Genomic DNA, 27,322 nt, shown 5'->3' with positions numbered 1-27,322 from the left:
CGATCGATCTCGATCAAGTTTTCAATATAGATGAGGTTCAGATCTGGGATGGTTTTGTGGTTTTCCTTTGACGATGCAATTAAAAATGATCGAAAATGACCGATATTAGTGTTGCATCCATAGTTTTCAGGATTGCTGAGACGAACGGTGACACTTCCGATGCGGTTTAAAAGCAAATTCAGCCGACATTGCCCTTTATGTGAAAATGAAACGTATTCTCCCCCGTGAGAAAAACAGGCAACCTACTAGTAATAAATAATAATAGCATGGTTCTATAATTCAGGTCTCCCCGTGATGAGATGATGAACGACCTACAGACTAATATGAAAGTTAATCTAGCATAGTAATCTGTGCACCCACCAATTACACTGGTCTTAAGCTACAATCGTTAGTTCAAAGTGCAGATTAACAGTGGGTAATATCCTTTACAACCTCACTGTTGCACAAGGACGAAAAACATAAAATCTCAACTTTAATAATAATAATAATAATAATAATAATAATAATAATAATAATAATAATAATAATAATAATAATAATGTATTCGAGTGTATTTATTCATGAATTAACACTGAGAAAAAAATTGTAGGTGGCGTACTTAAAAAGGTAGGTTACATGCGTAATTCCTGCAGTTTTTGGACTTAACGTACAGCAGACGTATAACTGAAAACGCATGTTTTATAATACTTTCTGTATAAGTGTTCCATCTATACGTACTTTCCGTGTGAAACAATGTAGGCGGTCAGGATCTCACATACAAATCGACGTATATAACATATAGCTGACGAAGGTAACATAAGTATATGCATGTGATATACGGAAAACTGTTAGATGTCAAACATCCTGCAACGGCATGATGTAACATCTAAGGGCAGTGCCTATGTAGCATACGGATAACATATGCTCCGTACTGATTTCTATAGTAAACAAGAGGATACCGTATATTTGTACAATATACCGCTGTCCGGAGAACGGATTTTTCTCTGTGTAGGCATGCACTTCTGGACTTCACACGATATGAATTTACCTGAAACAATAAATGATATAAATCGGAAATAAAAGTACAAAGCATGAAAGGTATATAACCAAGGGGCACAACTTCAAAACTAACAATTTTTTTTTTTACAGTTAAGAAGCCACACTAGGGTTCGAGTTCTGTAGTCCGAGTGTACGCAAATGTCCTTAAGAAGTACCTAACTACTTTGGTGGCCGAATATCACCCAATCAAAGACGAATAAAGGAAAAAAAATAATAATAAAACACGAATTAAAATTAAGATAACTAAAAGAACACCATAGACCATTGTCTTCCGTCTTAGATACAGTATCATAAATGGTATAATTTATCAATGATCGCTTGACGTCGTTTTTCTAAAAGGTAGTAATTTTATTGATTCTTAATGGTTAATTATGTGTTATTATCCCTCTTACTACCCGTATTTGGCGCACGCAAGAGGAATGAGGTGTTTGCCTTGTCCACCGGTAGGAAAAAAGAGAGAAAAAATAATAACCATTTTGCTAAAATATCCGTGACTTGTTGGAAAGCAGCAGAAAAGAAATGGGGGTGGGGTGAAGTAACCCTTCTCGCAGATTTCGAAACAACAGATGTTATCCACGTCAGTCGTCTGGGAGGTCTATCATTCTCCCGACACGACATCTTGATTTTGAACTGAAAGAATGCCTCTGTCCATCCATTACAACTGCCATGCTATTGAATCAGAATCGATCGCTCCAAGTCACGGAATCGGAATCGTTTTTAATTATTTTGCAGAATCAGTTCCGGTTGATATAGGCTATACTTGGTTATTTTCTGCTTTTATCTCCCATACTCGCACGGGTTTGCGAAGGGAAACTAGACGACACTTTTCTGTTTTCAGTGAGGCAAATGTTAGAAAGACAAAATTAGTGGTAATTGGAACGAAGCAATCAATAAATCTGGAGGAACTACTGCTGATAACTAGTTTTCGGTGCTTAATAAATACTATTGATAAAGATTTAAATAAAAGCAAGCATAGGAATGGTGGAAGAAGAAAATTTTATTTCGTGGGTCTTTTGAACAATAAAGTAATAATTCATAAAGCTATTTGGTATGGAATATTATGCTCAACGGGGCAGAAACATAGACACTACGCACTAGCGATTATCCTTGCGAAATGTGTGGAAAAGAATTTAAAAAAAAAAATGGCTGGATCGAACGGAAAACCAATGCCAATGGGGATGTATTAGGGAAAAGGGAAACTATATTTCGAGATCCGACCAGAAAGTAAGTTTCCCTATTGCGATGGGCGCAAAGAAGGCACAATGGCCTTGAAATATTTATTCCCACAGATTTAGAACACGTGATATCACTTTTCAACATATTCACCACCGGGATTTGGATACTTGTCATACCTTGAGATCAACTTTTGTATTTCAATGTCATAAAAGTCAGCTGCCTGGGACTGATGCAAGCGTATGGTAGCCATTTGCAATTGTTCATTACTACTAAAATGTTTTCAGGATACGAATTTCTTGATATGTAAGATGATTAAAATAGCTTGGAGCAAGATCCGGATTATACATTGGTTGTTCAAACACGTCCCAGTGGAACAACTGCAGAAAATTCGGTCGTCCCCGCTATATAGTTCGGAGCTTGTTCCAAGCAATTTTTAAATCTTCCTATATTACAAGACATTTCTGATCGGCAATCATTTTGATAGTAATGAACAATTGCAGATGGCTGTCATACACTGGTTCCACTCCCAGACAGCTGACTGTTACGACATCGAAATACAGAAGTTGATCCTATGCTATGTCAAGTGTCTGAAATGCGGTACCAAATATGTTGACAAGTAGTATCATCTGTGCTTGAACCGAACGATGACTGGGGAAAAGTGCCCATCTTCAGGTTCAAGCTTGCAATTCCAATTTCCAGGGTTATGAATTAGATGATGATGTTACACTCCACAGACACCATCGCAGAACTGTAAGATATGACAAAAGATTATAATTTTTTAAGAGGTAGGAAAATCAGGTTCAGATGAGTATGGGGAAGGCATCACTAATTTATTTCTTATTTTCTTTTCTATTTCTTTTTACATAGAAATTAAATTCTTACAAATCTAATTTCTTACAAAACATTACATTTATACTTTATTCTATTTTAACTTGTTAGAATACATCCATAATATTTGTTATTTTATATCACTTTGTACTAATTAACGTTTAAACATTTAGAATAGAAAGGCATTAATGAATTTTATGATGAAGTACTTAATTTCAAACAAATTATTAACTGTGAAAATTTATAAAGTAGACAGACAAAACCGATCCTTGGTTAGATAGCATAGGCATGAAACGACCAAGAAAATAACCTAGTTAAAAGTCGTGTGGTAAAATCAAGAAGAACTGGAAGCAAACATGGAAGAAAAGTTCAAAATTTCTTGGAATAGATATTTGCAGGGAAGGGCTGGAGAGTCTTTCTATATATATACAGGGTGGATGGAAATTTATTTTCAATTGAAAATTATTGACAACTTTTTTAATACTTAACCAATTTTCATGAAACAAAAAGGATTTTGTTGCTTACAATGGTAGAATTGTTATGCATTGCTAAAATTTCACATAAGCACCACAACTATCCACCAGTTTTCGTGAACGGTTGGGGATGCTTGCGACAGATTTCTGCAGACATTCCAGTGGTACATTTGCCAGAACTTTAAAAAATCACTCCTCCAATTCACCAAGACAGCTTGGTTTTGTGTGACAAAGTTCTTCTTTCGCCCACCTCGAGATAAAGAAATCGAGGGGGTTTGATCAGGACTGCTTGCTCTCCATTCAAGAGGGCCATGACTTCCCAACCAGTGTCCTGGGAAATGGGTGCTCAGCTACACACGAACGGGACGTACGAAATGAGGCGGGGCCCCATCTTGCATAAATATTAGGTCGTTTTAATTGTTCCACATGGATACAATACTGGAACATCATCTTCAAGCATATCAAGGTACTGTTCTGCATTCATTGTGTCCTGAATGATGTATAGGCCAACATATTTGTGGATGTCATGCCTAATCACACTGTAACCTTTGGGCGATGTTAACTTTTTTAAGCAACCACCCTGCCCAATAATAATAATTGTGCCATTAAACAACCCTCTCAACACGAAATAGTGTGATCTAATCACAGGATATTGCCCAAAAGATCGGTCCAATCTTCATACTAAGCAAGCATAATCTCCCTATATTCCAACCAAAGATCACAGTCTTCTGACGATGATTTATGGCAATAATATGGTTTCCATTTACGAGGATTCAACTCGGATTGTGTGTCGGGTTAAACCACTTTCGCGAGATGACTGTCTTTGTGCTTTCTGAGAACTTCGAGTGAATATTTCCTGAACCACTTGCACATTTTACTTTGTTCGGGATGTTGAGGGGAGACCGTGTTTCCTAAAATTTGCTACAAAACCTGTATCCATTACCTTCGAATAGCAATATCTTATGATATTTGCAACTATCGGGTCACGAGGTCCTTTCACACTTCGCCACTTTCTCCGTACTTGTACCACGGATTGCAATACTTCGTACCGGCTTGTCAACTCAGTTGCTCATGCATGCGCCATGGTCCGCCACTGATACCTGCAATGACGTAAATGTGATATCACGTATGTAATATATTCTACCATTGTAAGGGAGAAAATTCTTTTTGTTTCATGAAAATTGATTGAGTATTCAAAACGTTATATACAATTTTCAACAGGAAGTTAACTGTACCCTACCCTCTCTATATATGAGAAAGTGATTTACAAGTAAATGCAGAGAAAACTACAGTAAATATAGGGAAGTTCGTCGGGATCGTAATACGGCAAATTATGGATGCGTTAAAATATCAAATAATATCTTTGATAAAGTGCATACTTTCAAATATCTAGGATCAATACTAACAGACGAAAACTATATTCACGAAGAAATTAAATGTCGACTAAAAGCAGGGAATTCGTGTTATTATTCAGTTCAAAATCTCTTGTCGTCGCGAATTCTGTAGAGGAATTTGAAGCTTAAAATATACAAAAAGGATAATCATGCCTGTTGTTCTATATGGTAGCAAAACATGGTCGCTCACTCTGAGGGAAGAACATAGACTGAAAGTATTAGAGAAAAAGATCCTGAGACGAATATTCGAACCCAAGAGGAACGGGAATGGGGAATGGCGGAAACTTCATAACGAGGAACTACACAATTTATATGGTTTACCCAACATTGTTAGGGTCACCAAGTCTAGGAGGCTTAGGTGGGCGGGTCATGTAGCTAGAATGGAAGAAAGTAGAAACGCTTTCAAAGTCTTGACTGGAAGACCAATCGAAAAACGACCATTAGGAAGACCTAGGCGCAGATGGGAGGACAATATTAAGATGGATCTCGCAGAGATAGGAATACAAAGTAGAAACTGGATCCAATTAGCTAAGGATAGAAGCCAGTGGAGAGCTTATGTGAACGTGGCATTGAACCTCCGGGTTCCATAAACCATAGGGTTATATATACATATATACATGCACAACTCGAAAACTTGATGAAGTTGATTTTGATAAACGCCTTTAACCAAAATAGCTTTCTAATAATAATTTTTTAAAGTAGCCGTTTTCGGTAGCATAAATAACACTAAATATTCCTCGGAGCAACTCAGATAATATCATTGGAAAATACATATACATATTTCAATGAAATAAGATGAATTATTTAGTTTTTAAAACAATTTATTTTTTCTTTAGGGTTATATCTTCAGGAAGATCTACTGCCTTTTGTTATACTTCTGTCATGAATTTGTTTAAAGACATCTTAATATATTTGTCGTCACTGGAATCGGTTATCTAGGAACGGAATCGGATAATTGCTAAAAAAGAAACAAAAATCACGGTTTCCACAAAACATTTGGATTTTCAAAATCTGTTTATGAATCCTTTTGCTTTTAGGGTGGAGAAGCGAGCGATTAGTCCATATTGGAGCCTCCTCCAGCGATATTTTTGAGTCTTAATTAAAAGAGAAAAAAAAATCATTTTATGGTTTACAATGTAAAGAAGGAAGGAGTGAGTGGGGTAAAGGAACGAAAGAACCACCTAAAAGTCGCTACAATTAACATGAATACTCTGAAACCACCCAAGTATTTTCAGTTGGTGGCCTATCACGGTGGTACTAAATTTCTTTCAGTGTTTTACGTGATACGATCAAAGTCTTCAGGGGATTCTTGCATCCATGTACAGTTACCGCTCCTTCCGACTCATTCCCATTGATATTTCGAACTTATACACACTTATTTGCAGAGGGAAGAGGGATATCCAAGCGATTCTCACTTTTCTTACTTTTTTCAACTATACAAATTAACTTGAAATAATTGAAATAAACACACGCAAAATTATACATCAAATTCACTCCAATTAAGAAAGTACTTTATTATTATTATTATTATTATTATTATTATTATTATTATTATTATTATTATTATTATTATTATTATTATTATTATTATTATTATTATTATTATTATTATTATACTTCTGTTACGTGCCTTTCTTCATTAAATACTAGGGAATAACACAAAGGTATTTTAAATACCACTGACAGTTAGAAGTGTAGGGAGCAGCGAAGAATCGTTGCAAGTGTGATTACGTTCTCAGGTGTAGACAGTGATGGTTTGAAGGGGTGGTCCAAGGATGAAATTTCCCCCAGCACAAGACGAGACGAGACATTTTCGCACCGAAATTCGAGATGATACATCTCTTTCACTATCCATGTTTGAGACGAGACAGTCTCTCAACTTTTGCCTTGTACGCATCTCTCTATTCTATCTCTATTCTAGCGAAAAGTAGGTGACAAATAATTACACAGTGCTACAAGTTCCTTCCTACCGAGAGTAATCTGAAATTACCACTGGACGCAGAGTTCATGTTTTGATCCCAGGATATGGGAATTTTGATGAAGAATATTATACCTTAAAAAAAGAGATAAATAAAAATAAAATGATCATCTCCCCCGTATTTTTAACCGACTTGAGCAGTGTATTCTAATTTGATGTGCAATTAAGACGTAATCTTTTAGCGGATGACGCCTATTTATAACGTAAGGTCCACAGTTAGTTTATTTATATAACTAAGGTTTTCAAAATCCATTTTACACATTGCATCATGGTATTACCTTTTATTGTAATACGAAACAAGTTAATCACTTACACTCTTTAAAAATTGTACATATAGATTTCACGAGATGGATCCGCTGTTATATATTATTTATTTTTTTTGTTGCTATGACAACTAAACTTACATCGTCGAATCACTATCATAACAGAACATTATCACATAATAACAGAAAAGAAATTACTTCTATTTCTCTTTTCATATTCTTCTTCTTCCTTTCTTAAACAGCTTGTGCATATTTTAAAAGTACTTTTTGCCCATAAATACAAATAAAGATATAATAAAGATGTTAAAAATACAAGTGTCGTTGCATGTGGCGAATGAACAATAGCACCTTTTTTCTAAAAGAAAAAAAAAAGAAGTTCTGGACCGTTAACTATTACATACTAATTACTTAAATTTTTGAATGACCCCCGTGTATATAAAGATTACAATTCATATAATCATGTATCATATTTACTTTTATATCAATATTATTTTCATATGTTATCTTAACTCTCTTAATTAATTTCATCTCGAATATTTATAAACTTCAACGTCGATAATAAGAGGTACATTCAAATAACGGCATAAAAGTTGTTTTAATTTTAGGTCCTTTTGACGCCATTGATACGAATTATAAGTCGAAGGTGAACAAAATCTATGTTATTTTATCGGGCACAACTAAGAAGATTGTGAAGAGGATATCATTATGACATTTACATAATTGGTCTTTTAAACAAGAAAGGATCAAATATATGACATATTCCAACAAAATATAAATTAAAATTGAAATATCGACAATATCCAGAACAAAACACGATAATTAACACCACAACAAAAAACTAACACAAGTAAAGAAATTGTCATACTAAGAATAAATTCAAAAATTATATGACATTCATGTTAACTTTGGTCACAATCTCAGAGGGAATTAATGTTTTAACTAATTGCATCCATTTACTTTTAGTATATTTTGAAGGACGCCATAACTTAAGGATAATTTAAAGGGACAAGTTTTGTCGATAGATGTCACTACAGTCTTCGTATCTTTCTCATGTATTTTTTACCTTTCATGAAAATTCACGATTTCACTTTACTTTCATATACATTTAAAATTCGGTTGACAATTGCTGAAGAAGTCGCTTTAAGCAAAGGATATGGTACTAAATATCTGGTAAAAATGTCCATAACCGTGAAAAAGAAAGTTTCACCGATAGCCGTTCTAGGAAGAGGTCTATACAAATCTACTGAAATAAAGGAGTGGGGTCGTTCAGGCATTATCGACATCATAGGTTTATATAAAGATTGATAATTGTGTTCAATTTTCATACATTCCTCGCAATCATTGATATAATTTTTGATTTGTGATCTGAGAGATTTCCAATAGAAAGATTTGTTAATCAAAGAATACACTTTCAAATATCAGAAATGTTTAGTATTGTATGTTTGTATGCCTTCTTGTTCACCTCAACCGTAGGTTGGTGGGCAACATGGAAATTTTAAAACTTTTCTCCCCCATGGGAGAGCTGTTTTATACATTGATAAGGTCTCTTCTTTATAACTGCGTCTAGATATTCCATCTTTGGTCTTCCTCTTCCTGGTTTTCCTTCTGCCTTTCCTTCTATCAACACGGTGATTTAATCGGAATGCTGAATAAGATGGCCAAGCATGCTGTTTCTTCTTGTTTCTATTATCTTCATAATCTGTCGTTATTCGTTAGTTTCCCGTAATACTTGTGTATTAGTTTGTTAATTAAGAAATTAAAAGTAATAATTACAAAGATGTACTAAGATTATGTAGACAGTATAGGGGATCGTTATTTTTGTAAATAGACTGCTGGTTGTCAATCCTTTCTTTGCACGGTAAAAACGGTTAGAATATTCGCATAAAAAAATATCTTGGGAAAGAAAAGGGGCCAGAAAGAAATTGACAAAACTATTTACAATTTCGTTCTTATTTTTCAATTTCATTGAAAGAGGAGAAGAAAAAAGAAAAATATCCCATATATCGTTCTTCCATTTGCCAATCATGTTGAAGCTATATTCTTGATTTAACGGAACATCAAGATCAATTGCAAGAAAGAAAGGAATAAAATGAAGAGGAATTATGTGGCTGACAGATATGAAACAGCAATTGCTTGTATGGCATATATGTATACACTTCCATATATACGTATATACACTTCCATAAAGTTTGAAAAAGGGTAACAAAATTTATTTAATCCACGAGAAAGTGGTGACAACTTAAAATATTATAATACGCGACAGAAGTAGTCAATCCCCTTTCCCAAGTTTTAGGGAAGAAACCTGTTTCTTGAACAACTTCCTCTTTTATTGTGCAAAACCGACCTTTTTTTAAAGATAATTCCTTTAACCCTGTCATCATACTTTTTCTTTCTTCCCCTCAGAGGAGAAACTTGATTTCTTTCCTTCTTTGCGGAATCGGTTGAATCATACATTTATACAATTTTTACCCTTCTTCTAACATCGGTTTAAATAAATCAACCTCTTTCTTTTTCTATTACTGCTTCCCAGATTGAGTCAGGTTGATGAAAAAAAGATTTTTTGCTGGTTTTCTGAGCAAAAATATCGTTCTTTTTCATGTTTTTAAACCTTTTTTTTACCCTTCCTTTCAATTTTCTGTAAGAACACAGAATGATGATCGCGGAATACCATATTTCCGAAATTTCCCCTTTCAAAGCGTACCCCTAAAAAATACATTCTTTAAATTTTTTGTGTATGTTTTTTTGTGGTAAGATTTTTTGCTAACGTAATACGACGTTCTATTATTTTTGTACATTTTCTGTGAAGAAGGTGCTGCTAGCATAAACCCTTTTATAAATTCGTATAAAGGATTGAGTAGTGTTATAGATGTTACTACAAAGAACATAGATGTTTTCAGCATTTATATATAACCTTACGTATATATAACGATTTTAAAATTGCGATACAATTGTGTGAGAAATTTCCCAGATTTCGAAAACTCAACGAAACTGAAGTATTACATTCTTTTTAAGGAGTATTTTTTCTCTGTATACAATTGACAAGTTTTTTCCCCCTATAGTAGTCATGGGAAAATCTAATATGTCTGTTACCCTAGACTTTTAGATTCCTATCATGATATGGCATTTCTCTCGTTCTTCGCAGAATAAAGATATCAAACGAATAAATAAAATAGAAACGACAGTTTGCTGTTGACACTTTTCCCAAATACCGTACATTTGATATCTGAAGAGGGTCTCACTATAAGACAAATCTATTTTCGTGATATATCTTAATCTCTTTACAATTGGGAGTAACTTTCTAACGTCTCTACGACAATACTGTACAAAATAATTACACTAGTATCTAACAGTTAAGCATAACAGAGATGAAGTGGGTCGTGGGTCTTGAATTAAGTGGGTCAGTGTGTCGTGACCCAGTCAGACGACGTGATCCACTGCGACTCACCACACTCCGTGACCCAGTCAGACACACCGATCTACTCTGACCCACCGACTCATTCTGCCTAATGCATTGTAAATAGCATCTTCTGAACACTGGCGAATTTATTTATGGAAGTTTTACTTTCAAGGTCTCTTTTCCTTTTCCATTTGTTTCTATTTACTTACCTGAGATGAGTATATATAAGTGAAAAAGAAAAGTTAATGCATTTTTGAATATTGATATTTATAATTGTAATAATAGCAATGGGGCATACTACTTAACTTTCGGGACACAGTCGAATTTTAGTTTTTTTTTTCTTTTACGTCGGCCAACCGAGACTTTCAAATTTCATCCTATTTTCCACTGAAAAGTATCTGTAATTACACAACGAAATAATTATATATGATACTTGGGGCGTTCAGAAATGATTGGCACTACAATTAATTTGTTTTCACAGGAACCATTTATTGAACAAACGATTTCAGTTTATTTTAGAGGTATTCTCCGGCAATGTCTATTCACCTTTGCCATCGTTCTGCAAGCTTTCTTATTTATGTAGCAAACCATTCTTTGGAGGTATCTCTCTGCCACTGGCGGACAAATGCGTGGAGTTCATCATTTGTGTTGAACTTTTTACCTCTGATGCCCTCTTTCATTGTGTCGAATAAAGCGTAGTCGCTAGGAACCCAGATCCGGTGAATATGGAGGATGCGGCAGTACACTAAACCCTAGTTAATACACTGTGGCAATTGTTTGGCGACTGACATGTGGCCGTGCATTGTCGTGTTGGAGAAGAACGACATTTTCCTTGTCGGCATTGTTGGATGCGTAAACGGAGTCTATGCAGTAAACTGCAGTAGCACTCACTGTCTATGGACGTATTGGGAGGGAGCCATTCCACCAGCAGTATCCCTTCCTGATTCCAGAAAATGGTCGCCATTTGTTTCCGCACGAATAGTCCCATCCGTGCCTTCTTGGTACGAGGGCTTTCAGTATGCCTTCATTCCATGGACTGGCGTTTCTTTTCTGGAGTCTCGTAGAGGAACCAACGTCCACGGTGACCAGACGCTCAAAGTACTCGGCAAATCTCCACACGCTTTCGTTTCTGTGCAACTGTGAGGTCATGAGGCACCCAATGTGTACACACCTTGTGGAGCCTCAAATCCTCATGAATGATAGTGTAGATTGAACCCCGTGATATACCTGTTTCTTTCTCTAGTTCATCAAACGTGATTCTCCTGTGCTCCGTTATGAAATCATTCACTCGCGCGGCAATGCTTGGTCTGCATGCAGTTGCAGAACGTCCAGTGCTTTTGTTTTTTGTAGCACTGTCTTTGCCTTCTTTGAATTCTGATACTCAACGAAACACGGATCTGCGACTTGGTGCTGTGTCCTCACATACGGCTAATAATCTGTTGTGGATGTCTGAAGTATTCACTCCTTCCCTCCAGAGAAACCAAACTGTCCGCCGTTGCCCATGTGTGTCTGCTTCCATGCTGTCTTTTCGCTGTTCACCAGCGTCCTAGCAAGTTGGAACAACTTCTGCTACAATGTGCTATCTACGGAAAGAAACAAAACCATTTAGTGGGTTTGATAGTACTGTAGTCTATTTTAATGCATACATCAACAAACATTTCAAACTGCTACTTGGCACCAGTTATAGGGGGAGTGCCAATAATTATTGAACTATATATATGTATATAATAAAATTGAAATTAATCATAATATGACCCATGACAAACACTTCACATTTTGTATCGTAAAGGTCAGATTCACCGGTATTGTAACAAAGCGGTGCTTGAGTGATTGACCGTAGAAATTCAAACTTCGATTAGTCATAATGTCATAGCCTTGTTTTATTACAAGTGTAAATTCTTTAGTCAGTGGAGAGGAAGGCATAGATCATGGATCAGAGTTGATGATGATGGGTTTTGGTGGATAGTGCGCCAGAGTGGGTCACGGTGGGTCATGGGTTAAGTTTTCATTGACCCACGCCATCTGTGAAGTATAACTATACAAGAATGTGTTTTATTAATTTAGCGTTAGAATCTTACACAACGGGGATAAGAAATTAGTCAGAAGTTTATCTGGTATGCAATAGAGTAGTATACATTCACTCTCTTCTTCTTCTTCTTCCTTTCTTTGTTTTTCTTTCTTTTTTTTCTTTGCAAGGCTGTTCGCTAAACTCAACCGCAGTTATTTAAACAGATAACTGTTACAGTTTACTTACAGATAACGTAGTATACCAAAAATGTAGAAAGTAACGATATTAGACCTATATGAAGTAATAATTGTTTTCAACACCCTTCGTGTAGTGCAGTGGTTCTCAACCTTTTTTGACTGATGACATGCTGTACTGAGCGTCCGGGATATAGCGACAATTGTTTGATAATTTTATTGGTAATAATAATAATAATAATAATAATAATAATAATAATAATAATAATAATAATAATAATAATAATAATAATATATTATAATAGTGAAACCAATTAGTTTTTATAATGACTCTACATACCACTGACCATTGTTTGTACGCTGACTGTACAGTGTGTCTAGATTTTAATTAATTATTATTAAATTCTTCATGATCTTTAAATTCTAAAAGTTTGCGACACAACGGTTGAGAACCACTGTATAGTGCATAAGTTTGGGTATCCAACAATTATGACGTCACAAACTGCCCACCCAATTTCTGGTCGAGTGGTATAGTGCTTACTTCTGGTACGTCGGGTCCTTCTTTCGATCTCCGGCAAAGTAAGTTTGTGATGGACAGGGGCGGATCCAGGGGGCAATCGCCCCCCCAAAAACTGGAAGCTTTCCTATTTTATATATATAAATAGAACCCATCCCAAAGTTTGGAACCCTTAAAAGTAGCAGTATGACAACCCTCCCCCCCAGAAGTCGGTCCTGGATCCGCCTCTGGTGATGGATAATATCGTGTCCGCGGATTTTTCTCGGAGTACTTCATTTCCTCTCACTTTCTCATTCCACCAATTCTTCCATCATAATTCACTTACTTTAATAATTATCTCTCTTAGCCTAAAGGGCATAATCGTGGGACGTTAAACTGAACGACTTTTATTTCATTTCAGTTCCAAATTTCTGGTCTATAAGAAGAGCTTTGGAAACATATTAAATGATCTAATAGCGTTTTCTAGGTGGCTTAGTTTCTACATTTCTCATATTTTTCACTTTATTCTGTAAACTTAGAAAATGGAACTAAGAAATGATAAATTGGAATATTTCCTTCAAAATAGGAGATGATTATGGAGTATGATTATATGCCTTGCAACGACATAGCATGCTCTCTACGAGATGGCTCCAAAGTTTTACAGGTATCTAGTTCCATCCATCACGAAGAGCAGTGTGAGACTCTGAAAATGACCTTTTTTAAAGGCTAACTGGCAGTCTCCCACTATATTTATCACTAGTACCTACTTCAGCCCTTATACTCTGCTGTTATGATCTTATATTTGTTGTTAATCATAGATATTAACAAAACAGATACACATTTTGAGAGAAAGTTATATTTAAAATAAGTTTCTTAGAAAAAAGTACGAATGTAGTAACTAAGAAAGTGGAACAGTTTAATCTTTGGTAACGCAAAGGTTAATATGGGATCCAAACCACATACGATCCCACCGGGAATGAAACCCAGGTCTCCCGCAACAAGTTCAGAATATGTATGGGATATCACATAAGTTATATTGTTGCTGTTGCTACTTTCTTTGATTGAACTCTGATTCATATTCATTTCTTTCAGGTAGCTCCCCAAACCTTCTCACGACGCAATGCGAACGTCACCCTGCTGTTATTCCCAACGGGTGTCCATAAATAGTTCTAATCAAACCCTGCACTACTGGACTTCGTTATTTCAAGGGGAGCAGCAAGTTTCGGCTACAGCGTTTGGTAAATAACAATGACCATCATAACTTGAAAACAGTAAGGATATGTTCTAAAAGGATTAAGGAAGATACTATCTAGCATAGTTCAGTTCTCTTGTTACTCTTATAAGAAACTTTACATCTTAATTAAGAGCCTGTGAATATATTTATTCCAAGGCAACTGAATCGTGTCAGTCTGCAGGTTGGCACTTATCTTAAATGAACATGACCACAAAATAAAACCGGAGCTTCTGATGTGTGTGTATAACTATATATGTGTTGTGTGTTTTTGAGAGATATCGATCAAAATATAATCAAAATTCAATGAGGTTTCTCTTTTGCTCTTGTTTCAATATACGGTATATCTATCTATCTTGTTTCACCCACAGAATGAAAAAAACTTTATTTTAAGTTCTCGTTAACAAATTGTTTGATGCTAGAGATTAGTATTTTTTTTTTTTTTGAAAATATAAAAATAGATATACTTACAACTCTCGTTAAAAAATATATGTATTTTGTCAAATGATATAACAGTTTTTTTACTTGCTGAATGAAAAACTACTCCCGAGTGAGGATTATATACATTTTTAAAAAAAGAAAAATAAAAAAAGGAAAAGAAAGAAAAATGAATTTCTGTTTATAAACAGTTAATTAATTCACCCTTGCACTTTCTGAGAGACTACTTTCCGGACAGTGTTGCTGACTTCAAATTGTTTTCTTATCAGCCAGCTTTTTCAACATGATAATAATTACTTATGAATAAGGTTGAGTTAGGTTAGATTACTTTAGGTTATTATCATAATTATCATTAAGTATTCTGCTTGGGACTGCAGATTCTGGGACTAATGAGTTTTTTTTTTTTTAAAGTTTAGATTTAGGCCTGGAAATGTTTCTTCCACGTTTCCCTATCTTCAGCTTCCTCTAATAACTCCCAATATTTTCGTCTGTTTCTCAAAATTATCGATCAGTTCTGTTTTTCATCTTCCTATTTCTCGCTTTCTTCCCATTTCTCTTCTATTGCGGTATAAAGAAGACAATTTCTTCGCAATATGTGTCCAATCCAATTGGCCTTCCTGCGAAGGATGCTGCATAAAGTGTCCTCTTCTCTCCTATCCGTTTTAAAAAATCTTTGTTTGTTGCTTTCTCTGTCCATTTTATCTTCTCCATCTTCCTCCAACACCACATTTCGAAGTTCTCTAAATATTTCTTCTTTAACTTCCGTAATGTCAAAGTCTCTGAACCATACAGTCCAATGCTCCAAATATAGCACTTGGCCAACTTCTCTCTGAGTCCAATATTAAGCCTGCTAGTTAAGAGTGATCTTTTCTTGTTAAATGCTTCCTTGGCTACGCCGAATAGACTTTGTGGTGAACAAACACTATATATGTGGAGTTTAACGGGTTGACGTAATTCTACTTTCTTCATTCCACCATTTTATTCATTATCATAACATAATCACCCTTTCTCTTAGTATTGGTGCATAAACGTGGAACGTTAAACTAAAATTTCCTTTCTTTTCCTTTCTTTTATTTTCCTTTCCTTTTCTTTACTTCTAACTTATTTCTTTTCCTTTATTTTCCTTTTCTCCTTTCTTTTAATTTCCTTTACTTCTCTTTCCTTTATTTTCCTTTTCTTTCCTTTCCTTTCATTTTTGTACGTTTTTGTCCATTTCCTTTATTTTTCTTTCATTTAGTTTCATTTCTTTTCCTTTCCTTTCTTTTAATTTCCTTAACTTTCTTTTTCTTTCCTTTATTATCCTTCTCTTTAATTTATTTTCCTTTCCTTTTCCCTTTGCTTTTCTTTCATTTTCTTTCCTTTCATTTATTTCCCTTTCTTTTATTTTCCTTTCCTTTTTCCTTTCTTTTATTTTATTTTCCTTTATTTAACTTCTCTTTTCTTTAATTTCCTTTCATGTCTTTTCCTTTCCTTTATTTTCCTTTCTCTTATTTTTATTTCTTTCCTTTCCTCTCCTTTCCTTTTCTTTAATTTCATTTCATTTCTTTACCTTTCCTTTATTTTCATTTCTTTTCCTTTCATTTCTTTTTCTTTTCTTTCTCTCTTTTCTTTTCCTTTTCTTTTTCCCTTTCTTTTCCTTTATTTTTGTATTTCGTGCTTTATACTGATTTGAAATTTTAACTTTTATTGAGATATATTAAGAGGTTTTAAACACTATGTAACTTTCTCAATACATGGGTCAAATGAAAGAAAACATTCTGTAGTACTTTTTCAAATATGAGGGTTGCAACAGTGAATCTTGTAAATCGTTTATAAGTCAACTTTCAGTTTTGATCAACTTTCGGTACTCGTAGAAAGGAACCATTTTATTAAAAAAAAATTAATAAAAATCTAGATGTAACTTCTAAACTAAAAGAAATCTATTTTAACACTTTTGAGATTGTAGATAGAGAATTGTTTGATTAAAAGCTGAACAAAAACAATTCTCGTTGTCATTGATTAATGATATGTGTAACATGGTAAACACTAGAAGATTCTTTCCTTCTGGCTATACAAAAGAGAGTTATTCTTCTGTTTATTTCCTGAAGAGATAGAATGTAGCTGACTTGAAACAGTTTAAGACAAACAGCCGAACCCTTTCAAAAAATTAACAAATATTTGACTCCAATCACTCAAAATAAGGATAGATAGGTCTCATCGCAAGAAAGTCGAAAGGAATATTATTGAGGCATTACCAGTGTTTTTCTGAGCAGAGTTGTGTTGATTTTGAGTTTAACGTCCCTTTCAGCAGCGAGGCTATATGAGACGGGACCTAATGATTAACGTGGAATCCAAACCACATGAGTTCCCACCGGGGGAGGGGGCTAGCCCCCAGTTTTTTAACTGACAAAATAATTGAAACCATTAAGTATATATTTTGAAAGTTTATAGTAAACGTTGCGTTTTATCCTTTAGTAGAAGAATACCCGTTCTTCGCACGGGGAGAATACGTTTCATTTTGGGCATAAAGTACTAATGGGCGCTGAATTTGTTTTTAAACGCCATCGAAAGTGTCATTATTCGTCTCAGTGATCCCGGAAACTACGGATTCGACACCAATATCTGTCATTTTTGATCATTTTTATATATGATAATATGGACCCCTCTTCAAGTTGTAGGGATCATAATGCGTCCATCAATTGTATTCTCCTCTCATTTCTGTCTTTCTTGGAACCATGGCCTCTACCACGTCTCTCCCCTAACAGCACAGGATGTGCTAGGCAGGTGACATTTAGGTGTCCCAGCTACTTTTTAGGTACCCGACACTTGGCACACATGATATTCATGTGCTAAGTATGTACTTTAGCTACCTACAGTTCTAGGTATTTGTTACACCTAATTGATATTTGCAACTATGTACCACGAATATAGCATTTATATACCTGGCTCAGTTTCGCACTCTAACAGTCATTTCTTTTATGTCGTCACTTGCGACATGCATCTGTCACGTTCTAGGTACGTCCTTCAGGTACATGGACCGCGGTGGCTCAGTGGTAGAGCGTTCACCTCTGGTACTTGCGGTCCCGGGTTCGATCCCAGCTCCCGCCAAGTGAACTTTATGGTGGACAAACAAAGTGTGCGTGGGTTTTCTCGGGGTTCTCCCACTTTCTTCATTCCACCATTTCCATTCATTACTCATCATCACCGTCTCCTTTAGCCTAACCGGCATAACCGTGAGACGTAAAACTCAAAGATTTCATTTCATTTTTTCCTTTAGGTACATACTGTTTCAGATACTCTAACAGCACAAGATATGTATGCTAGCCATGCTACATTTAGGTGTTCTAAATTCATCTTCCACATTTGATGCATTTGTTGCTTCTTTTTCTAAGCGATTGGGTACTAGAAGCAATAAACACATCAACTTTATTAGATGGCAACTGTCGCCGATCATTGGAAAGTGAATATGAAAGAACCATGAGATAAAGTACATAGACACTTGTCATTTTGTTATAAAATTACATGGCGAATAGATTTTATCTGATCTCAAACGGTTATCGTCGAATATACGCGGCTAAAGGAGCACTCTGATTAGCCAAATTCAAAGACCTCAACAATTTACCCCTCTACAAGCGATAGTATCTTCAACGCCTCTGTGGTAAAGTTGGTAGAGCACGCAACCATTAATTTTAAGGTTGGAGGTTCGCGCCCACCCTAGGATAGGCCTACATATTTTTTACTTGTTTAAAGTTGTTTTTAGACTCACCTTAATGTAAACACATTGCGCATATAGGCGATTTAACATATTTTGGGGGGCTAATTTTGTGATTCATTGACGCTTACGGCATGGGGAACATACTAGGCACGTTCCCCAGGTACATGTCAGGCATGTGCCTAGTGGCGGACATAGACTGTGGCTATCACTTGCCATCCATGTGATTTCTCTCTCAGAGGTACATAAGGCACATACTGGACACATTCCCATGTACCTGAAAGAACATGATAGGCATATGCCTGATATGCAATTGTGCTGTTAGGGTCATGATACAGTTCCTTCTTAGCCAATATCCCAACCAGTTTCTCTTCCTCTTCTTAATAATATCTAACTTATTATTTTCTTCCCCACCATTTCTAACACCCTCTCATTCGTTTTTCGCTTGACTCAACTAATTCTCTCCATTTTTCTCCACATCCACATTTCGAAAGCATTCAGTCGTTTTTCATCATTTTTCTGTAATGTCTACATTCCTGTCACATACGATAGGAATACTCCACAAGAAGCTTTTTTTTATGAGTAATTTTCTCAACTCTTTATTTAAGGTCCTACAAAACACTTTTCTTCCTTCTAAAGGCTTTTTTCGCCATTCCTATCATTGCTTTTATTTCACGTTCACACTTCATATAATCAGTAATAATACTATCCAAGTATCGAAAACTAGTGCCTGTTCTATTTTCTGCCATCCTATTTCTTTATTTGACACCGACCGCTTCACAATACTCGAAAATTGGAATAACAACAGAAAAGAAAAGAGAAAAAAAAAAACGAATAAGGAATATCATAATAATTTCAATTCTTATTTATTTATACAAATTCTGTGCATTAACACCATCTATGGTTTTAAGCCCCTCATGTATGAAGGATGATGTCCCTTTGCGATCACACAACTCGGGGAAGAGTGGAAGGAAGGATACGGTCTGGGGCTTATATGTTAGGTACCATCCCAGAATTTGCCTGATGAAATGAGGAAAACCCAGGGAAAACATTCAGGAGGCTGGCTTGACAAAGCTGTTATATATTTTCGACCGAGTGTTCCCATCGGGAATCCAACCCGGAGCCGCTCGCACCAAAGACGAGAGCGAATGATTTTCATAGTACTAATTTGAAGCACTATAGCGCGTTCGATGCTGTCTCAGGCCTGTATCCACGGGGGGGGGGGCAAAGCTCCCTAAATATTTACTGGCCCCCTTAAATTTTCACGGTAGTCTTGCAAATTAACTATAATACGATGTTGAACTGTAATATGGTTGGATTTGGACCCTTAACTTCTACCGGCCCCTCCCTACATTTTGAGCTGTCTACGAGCCTGTGCTATCCCACATGGAATCAAACCCGGGCATTTATGCACGAAATTCACAATTACTAGCCACTAAAGCAGGAAGATTAAAAAAAAAAGAGAGAGATCTGACTCCTTTTAAAAAAAAAAGAAAATATAGATGACCAGGATTTTCACAAAATGTACCTTAAACATCACAGTTTAATTCGAGGCTGTAATGTTTCCCATTGTACAAGCTTTGCATTTTATAGTCTTAAATTTGACTTAAGAGTCTTCATCCCGGCGAAATTAAAATACCGCTAATTTTACAGTAATTATGTGATATCTTCAAATAGATAAAAGATAATCGAAATGTGGAACAAGAGCGCCCTAGACAATATTATTTTACATGAGAGACCGGTATCACGACTCACTTTATCTGCTTTCGATTTCGAGCCATTTTCAAAATCGGCATTTATTTTCGCGTTTCTAAACAGCTGTAAACGGAAAGCCACTAGGTGACTTGTGATAACGGTACCTCACGCAAAATAATATTGTCAAGGGCGCTCTTGTTCCATATTTCAATTATCTTTTATTTATTTGAAGATATCACATAATTACTGTAAAATTAGCGGTATTTTAATTTCGCCGGGAGGCAAAAAATATGTTTATTGTAAAAAAAAAAAAAAAAAAAAAAGGTAACAGTTTCGCTAACTATCCACTGATGTATCCAAAGTAGATAGTTGGTTGGTGAAACTGTTACACGTCAATATTTTGTATATACAATAAAATTATTGTTTTGCTGAACGAGTATTTTAAATCTAATTTGAGAGACTCTGAGTTGCCCAGAGACACATAAAGGGCAAAAACACCTTTCGTTTGGACCTCAGTTCTGTCAAATACTTGTGTTTTGGGTTTATCAATAGTTTACCAGACTTCCACTATACTTTTAGTTCATTCCCCTCTCCATCTGTGAGCGCTCATCCATTCCGACCATCAACTCTTTGCTTTAGCTCCTACAGTGATAGCAGTCTGAAGTCTGCACTCCAGCGCCAGCCCTATATAATCTGAAGCAAGCGAAACCAGAGGAGGGCTCTGGCGTGAAAAACGAAACAGCTGCTTCCGTTTCGCTTTGCCGTCCGGCTGTTGCACTTTTTAAAAAGCCCCCAACGCAACGCCCGAGCAGATGGCGGGATCTACCGAGGACCCCTTCCACTCAGTAACAAGAGACAGTCTGCAAAAACGGGTTGTTTTGTGACGTCATAGACATATGTCGCAGCATCTCCCTGCAGGGTTGCTCGAGGTTATGTTATTTTTAGTTCGTCCGAAAATTAAACTATAATAATAATAATAATAATAATAATAATAATAATAATAATAATAATAATAATAATAATAATAATAATAATAATAATAATAATAATAATAATAATGATTAAAATAATAATAATAATAAAATAATAATAATAATAATAATAACAATAATAATAGAAATAAAAATAAAGATCAGAGGTATTCTGGAGGCACTTATTGCAAATTGTTAAGTTTCCATGTAGCATAGTCTTCAGCTAACTTCGTCTTCACGTAGGAATTGTAGCATCTTTCCCGGTCAGCGCATCTTCTATTAGGGCCTTCATTATAAGTACAGTTCCTTCTCAGCCAACATCTCCAGGTTCGATTCCCGGTGGGGACACTCGGTCAAAAATATGTAAAAGGTTTTTAAAGCGAGTCATCCTGAGTGAGGTTTTCCTGGGTTTTCCTCATTCCCAAAAGGCAACTGCTGGGATGGTATCTAACAAACAGGTCCCAAACTGCTTCCTTGCTTTCCTTTCCTCGGATAGTGTGATCACCGAGAGACCTCATCCATCATAAGCGACGGGCTAACATAGTCATAGATGCTGAAAGAACAGAAATTTAATTCCTAACCTTAATTCTAATCAGTGAGAGTTTCGCGCCAAGTGGGCTTTGTGGTGGACACACACCGTGTGCGTGGATTTTCTTTGGGGTTGTTCCTTTTCGTCCTACTTTCTTCAATCCACCGTTTCATTTGTTCTAATCATCATCGTTTCCTATAGCCTATACGGCGTAATCGTCCGACGTAAAGTGGAAGCTTTCATTTTCATATAGCCTATACGGCGTAATCGACCGTCGTAAAGTGGAAGCTTTCATTTTCCTATAGCCTATACTGCGTAATCGTCCGACGTAAAGTGGAAGCTTTCATTTTCCTATAGCCTATACTGCGTAATCGTCCGACGTAAAGTGGAAGCTTTCAGTTTCCTATAGACTATACGGCGTAATCGTCCGACGTAAAGTGGAAGCTTCCATTTTCCTATAGCCTATACTGCGTAATCGACCGTCGTAAAATGGAAGCTTTCATTTTCTTATAGCCTATACGGCGTAATCGTCCGACGTAAAGTGGAAGCTTTCATTTTCCTATAGCCTATACTGCGTAATCGTCCGACGTAAAGTGGAAGCTTTTATTTTCCTATAGCCTATACGGCGTAATCGCCCGACGTAAAGTGGAAGCTTTCATTTTCCTATAGGTTATACGGCGTAATCGACCGTCGTAAAGTGGAAGCTTTCATTTTCCTATAACCTATACGGCGTAATCGTCCGACGTAAAGTGGAAGCTTTTATTATCCTATAGCCTATACGGCGTAATCGCCCGACGTAAAGTGGAAGCTTTCATCTCATTTTCTCAGTCAACGTCTCAACCATTGTATCTTCTTTTTGTTAATCACATCTAATATTGCTTCCAGTTTATGTTCCACGATTACACCCATTAGGCTAAAAGAAACGGCTAATCAATGAAGAAATGGTGGAATGAGAATGTTGGAAGAAAAGAGAGCCCAAGGAAACACACGATCACGATATCCAATACAAACTCGTATGTATGGAGACAGAAGCGTGGACCACTCGCACCAGAGATGACTGGTACACCATTGAGACATCCTGCCTTCTAATATTGTTGCTAGCACTTATTGGTTTCCCGTTCGGTAAAGTTAGTTTCTCTATTCTTCTCCATAGCCACATTTCTAAAACTTCATTAATTGTGGCTTAATCAAATCAGAGCTCTTGTGTAGTTCCACGTTCCATATCTTCATAATACTCCACGTGAAATCTTTGCTAAGTCTTTCTCTTTATTTTTTATGCAAACACCCATAAAACATGCTTCCCTAGAAATCTTGAGGAAGGATTGTGAAGAATATGGGATGAAAATAAATGTTTAAAAGGACAAAAGCCATGGTGACTGTAGTGAGCGGTCAGTGTCAAATATAGAAGTAGGAGGGAAAAACATAGAACAGGTAACTAATTTCCGATACCTAGGTAGTATTATTAGTGATTATATAAAGTGCGGACGTGAAAAAAGAAGCAAGGAAAGGAATAGCGAAACAAGCCTTTGGGAGGAAAAAAATACTACTTTGTGGGACCAAGAGTTAAGAAAAAGACTCATAACGTGCTTCGTCCGGAGTATTGTTCTATATGGGGCGGAAACATGGAATTACGCAAAAATGATGAAAAACGCACGGAAGCTTACGAAATGTGGGCGTGAAGAAGAATGGAGAGAATTAGTTTCATTGGTCGAGAGAAAAACGAATGAGAGGGTCTTTGAAATGGTGGAGAAGTAAAGAACACTTTTAGGTATTGTTAAGACGAGGAAGAGAAACTGGTTGGTACATTGCCTTTAGAAGAAGAAATTGTATCATGAGGGACGTGCTAGAGAGTATGGTGGCAGGAACGCGAGGGAGAGGGCGAAGGAGACTGCAATTAATGGACGGCATTAGAACAGAGAAATATTACGTGAAGACGAAGAGGACCGTGGAATATGGAACCTTCTCAATTGTGGCAAGTGACCTGCCAATAACGTGTTTTCCTGTTTCGCAGAAAGGGGTTCAAACTGGTTTTTCATGCTCAGCGTTGCCATGTTTTGAAGAACAGGAAAATACTCCAATGCTTGTGTTCCTGTTTCGCAGAAAGATAAATGTTACCTTTTATATACGTTTGTGGAAAGCCTGCGCCTATATTTTGTATTAGATGTTGAGAAATTGATTCCATCGTAATGTTGTAGCCATATATACAAATTGTAACAAAAAAAAACTTCATTAATTATTGTGAAAATCAAGATAGCTGGTATATCAGCACATCATAAAGTGAAAGGAATAAAAAGACAGTGACAATGGATCATTTAAAATTTGTTCACATGTATTTTCATAGTTATATACATTGCACGGAAAGTATTTCGGACATTTTTTTTTCAACTCCTCTTCTGCTTATAGCAAAGCAATACTAAGTCATTGTATACACTCATGCTTCAGCAAATCAAGGGAAAAGCTGAAGATTGTTGCTTCCAGTTTCGTGTGCAAGAATTTATGACTGACTTTGAACAAGTGGCAATAAATGCTACAAGAGAAACATTCCAGCAAGCGATATTGCGCGTTTGTTCGTTTCATTTTAACCAATCCATATGGAGAAAAGTATAAGATATTGGATTGGCTTCACTTTACAAGGCTCATAATAATATGAGGAAATAGGTTAGAAGAGCAGATGCACTTCCACTCGTTCCTCTTGAAGACATTCCTGACGGCCCATAGCCAGCCCAAAAATATAGGGGGCGGTAGAAGTTGGGGGGCCGACCCAACCATATTATAGTTCATTTGCAAGCCTACCGTGAAAATTTTAGGGGGGCCCGGCCCACCCTAGCCCCCCCCCCCCCGTGGATACGGGTCTGATTCCTGATGCATTTCCATATGTACAAAACGATGTACCCGACATCCCAGACGCACAGGTTTTCCTAGATTATTTGTCGGACACCTATGTTGACCTGAATGCAACCTTCCACTCATTAAGAGAGCAATATTTAAACTTTACTTTTTTATATTGGATTGTTATTTGACTCCTTACATTGTAAGCCCCCGCCAAGTGAAGTTTATGGTGGACAAACACCGTGTGCGTGGGTTTTCTCGGGGTTCTCCCGTTTCCTCCCACTTTCTTCATTCCACCATTTCATTCATTACTCATCATCACCGTCTTCTTTAGCCTAGCCGGCATAACCGTTGAACGTAAAACTCAAAAAATTTCATTTCATTTTTTTCTTACGTTGTACTAATTTTATGTTTATTAATGTTTCATGGCAATAGGAAACCAATCATGTCGAGGTTTAGTATTCAAGTTTAATAGGAAGTAGCCATAAATCATCTCTATATATACAGATTCATTCTACTTTTGAAGCAAGCACGATCCGAGAATGCGGCTGCTGGAAGCAGGCAATTTAACTTTCGGAGATTGTGGGGACGTTTAGACAGTCGCACTCTGGTTCTTAAGAGTAGGTTATAGTTGAAATAACAATCCAATGAAAAAAGGTAATAATAAGAGTCTCACCTGTAGACTACATTTATTACGTAAGGTTCATGTCATTATTGTTCATTGCAAACTATTTTTTTTAATTATTTGTCTGTGAGATGGTAATTCATTTTTGTTGCAGTAAATCATGATTGCACTTGTGCGACAAGGTTCTACTGTGAGCTGCACCTCTTTGGATTTATGTCGGTGTTTTGTTCATTTCACCAAACATTTATAGTATTGAGGTCCTATCAAAACTTTTCATGCGTTTCTGCGAAACAGGAATGTATAAACTTGGCAACGCTGCATAGCTTTAAAGCATTCTGCGAAACAGGAAGTAACCGCCAATAACGGCAGAATATATGATTATAATGATAAAAAGATATCTTTTGGGGAGGGAGCGACCGCCTCCACCGCTCTTCCCCGTGGATCCGGAAGTGATTCTCGTTCCAATAGAGGGCTCTGAGTTTAACCCAATCTCTTTAAAATGTATATCTGGAGCAACCTGAGGAAGTAAAAAGGAGCAACCTGAAGAGTGCTAACTTCATCCTCTGCATAATATACCAAAGTCAAGAAACTATAAAGCCGTCCACAGTTTTCGGGTCTTTATGCCCTTTCTTGAAAATGGACAACCTTAAAAAATAAAGTGCTTTGTTAGCTAAAGCAGACAGGCAACAACAAATAATGCATTTAATGAAATACTCTAAATACAGTGAAGAGGACATTGGAGACAACAACGAATTACAATGGAAAAGGATGTTTGGAAAGGAGGCCAACTAGAAGGAACTCATATTTAAGCTACCATTTCAACATTCGACACGTGATACAAAGAAAAGGAACTTCAGTTACGATATTCAATCGCAGCATTTGAACATAGGACATCTCAGTTTCAAAGTAGAAAAAGTTACTTGTTCATTTAGGACTGAACGGTTAGCGTTTTCAATTTGTATGTGGGAAATCCGGGTTCGATTCCCGGTAGAAATTTTCGTGGTTCTAATAAAATGTAAAATTACAGAGGCACATCTCATAGAGCATGGTAATCGGAAAAGGTGTTAAAAGTTCAATCAAACACAGAATTTTTTTAACAAAACGATAAATAATTAAGTGAGTAATGATGATATACAAGGGAAATGAACTAACCACGGGATAAACATTATGCATTAGAGGTTGGTGCTGTACCACTAAGCCACTATTATTCACCATATTCTGTCTAAGTATTTAAAGTCTTACGTAAGAAAAAAAAAACTTGGTCTTAAATTGAAATAACATTTATAAAGTATAAGATTCGTATTAAACACAAAGTACGGTCCCACTAGATCACTGAAGTCAAGCAATATCAGCTCTGTGCGGAGCTCATCTACCAGCATGATGGCATATGGGATCTATTGAGAGAAAGAATTTGCTACACAACTCTGGTTGAAGAAAGAAAAAATTCTTTGAGTTTTACGTCCAACGGTTATGCCTTCTAGGCTAAAGGAGACGGTGATGAAGAGAGATAAATGAAATGGTGGAATGAAGAAAGTGGGAGAAAACGGGAGAACCCAAAACCCACACACACTGTGTTTGTCCACCACAAAGTTCACTTAGCACGAGTTGTGATCGAACCAGAGACCCCATACAACAGGGTGAACGCTCTACCACTGAGCTACCGCGGCCTGGGCTGAAGAAAGAAGCAACAACGGCTGTGAGACCAACAATGTGCAGTAACTCTTCTTCCCAATTTCCAATTACCATTAATTGTCAATTGCTCTTTGTAGCTCTGTGACAAGAAGTTTAATTTGAACTTATTTAAAAAGAAACCTGTGTTTGATGATCAATTAATAGTTTTCCGAGAAAGAAATGTAAGAAAAGGAATACTCCAAATGTGTTTAATCCAAGACTGTTCTAACCTAAAGAAGTGTCTCCACCAGGGGCGTAAATAAGAGCCCCGCAGACCCCGCATTGCAGGGGCCCCAAGCCATCAGGGGGCCCCAACTCCTGAAGTGGGACGTAGAGAAGGGGCCCCACTCCACTCTGTCTGCGGGTTGGTCCCCAAGCATTTAATTACGCCACTGGT

Source organism: Thermobia domestica, chromosome 10 (assembly GCF_964235325.1).
Source record: "Thermobia domestica chromosome 10, izTheDome1.hap1.1, whole genome shotgun sequence".
In the NCBI taxonomy this organism is placed as follows: Eukaryota; Metazoa; Arthropoda; class Insecta; order Zygentoma; family Lepismatidae; genus Thermobia; species Thermobia domestica.
The sequence above is the reverse complement of the archived record's forward strand: the minus strand, read 5'-3'. Positions refer to the sequence as shown.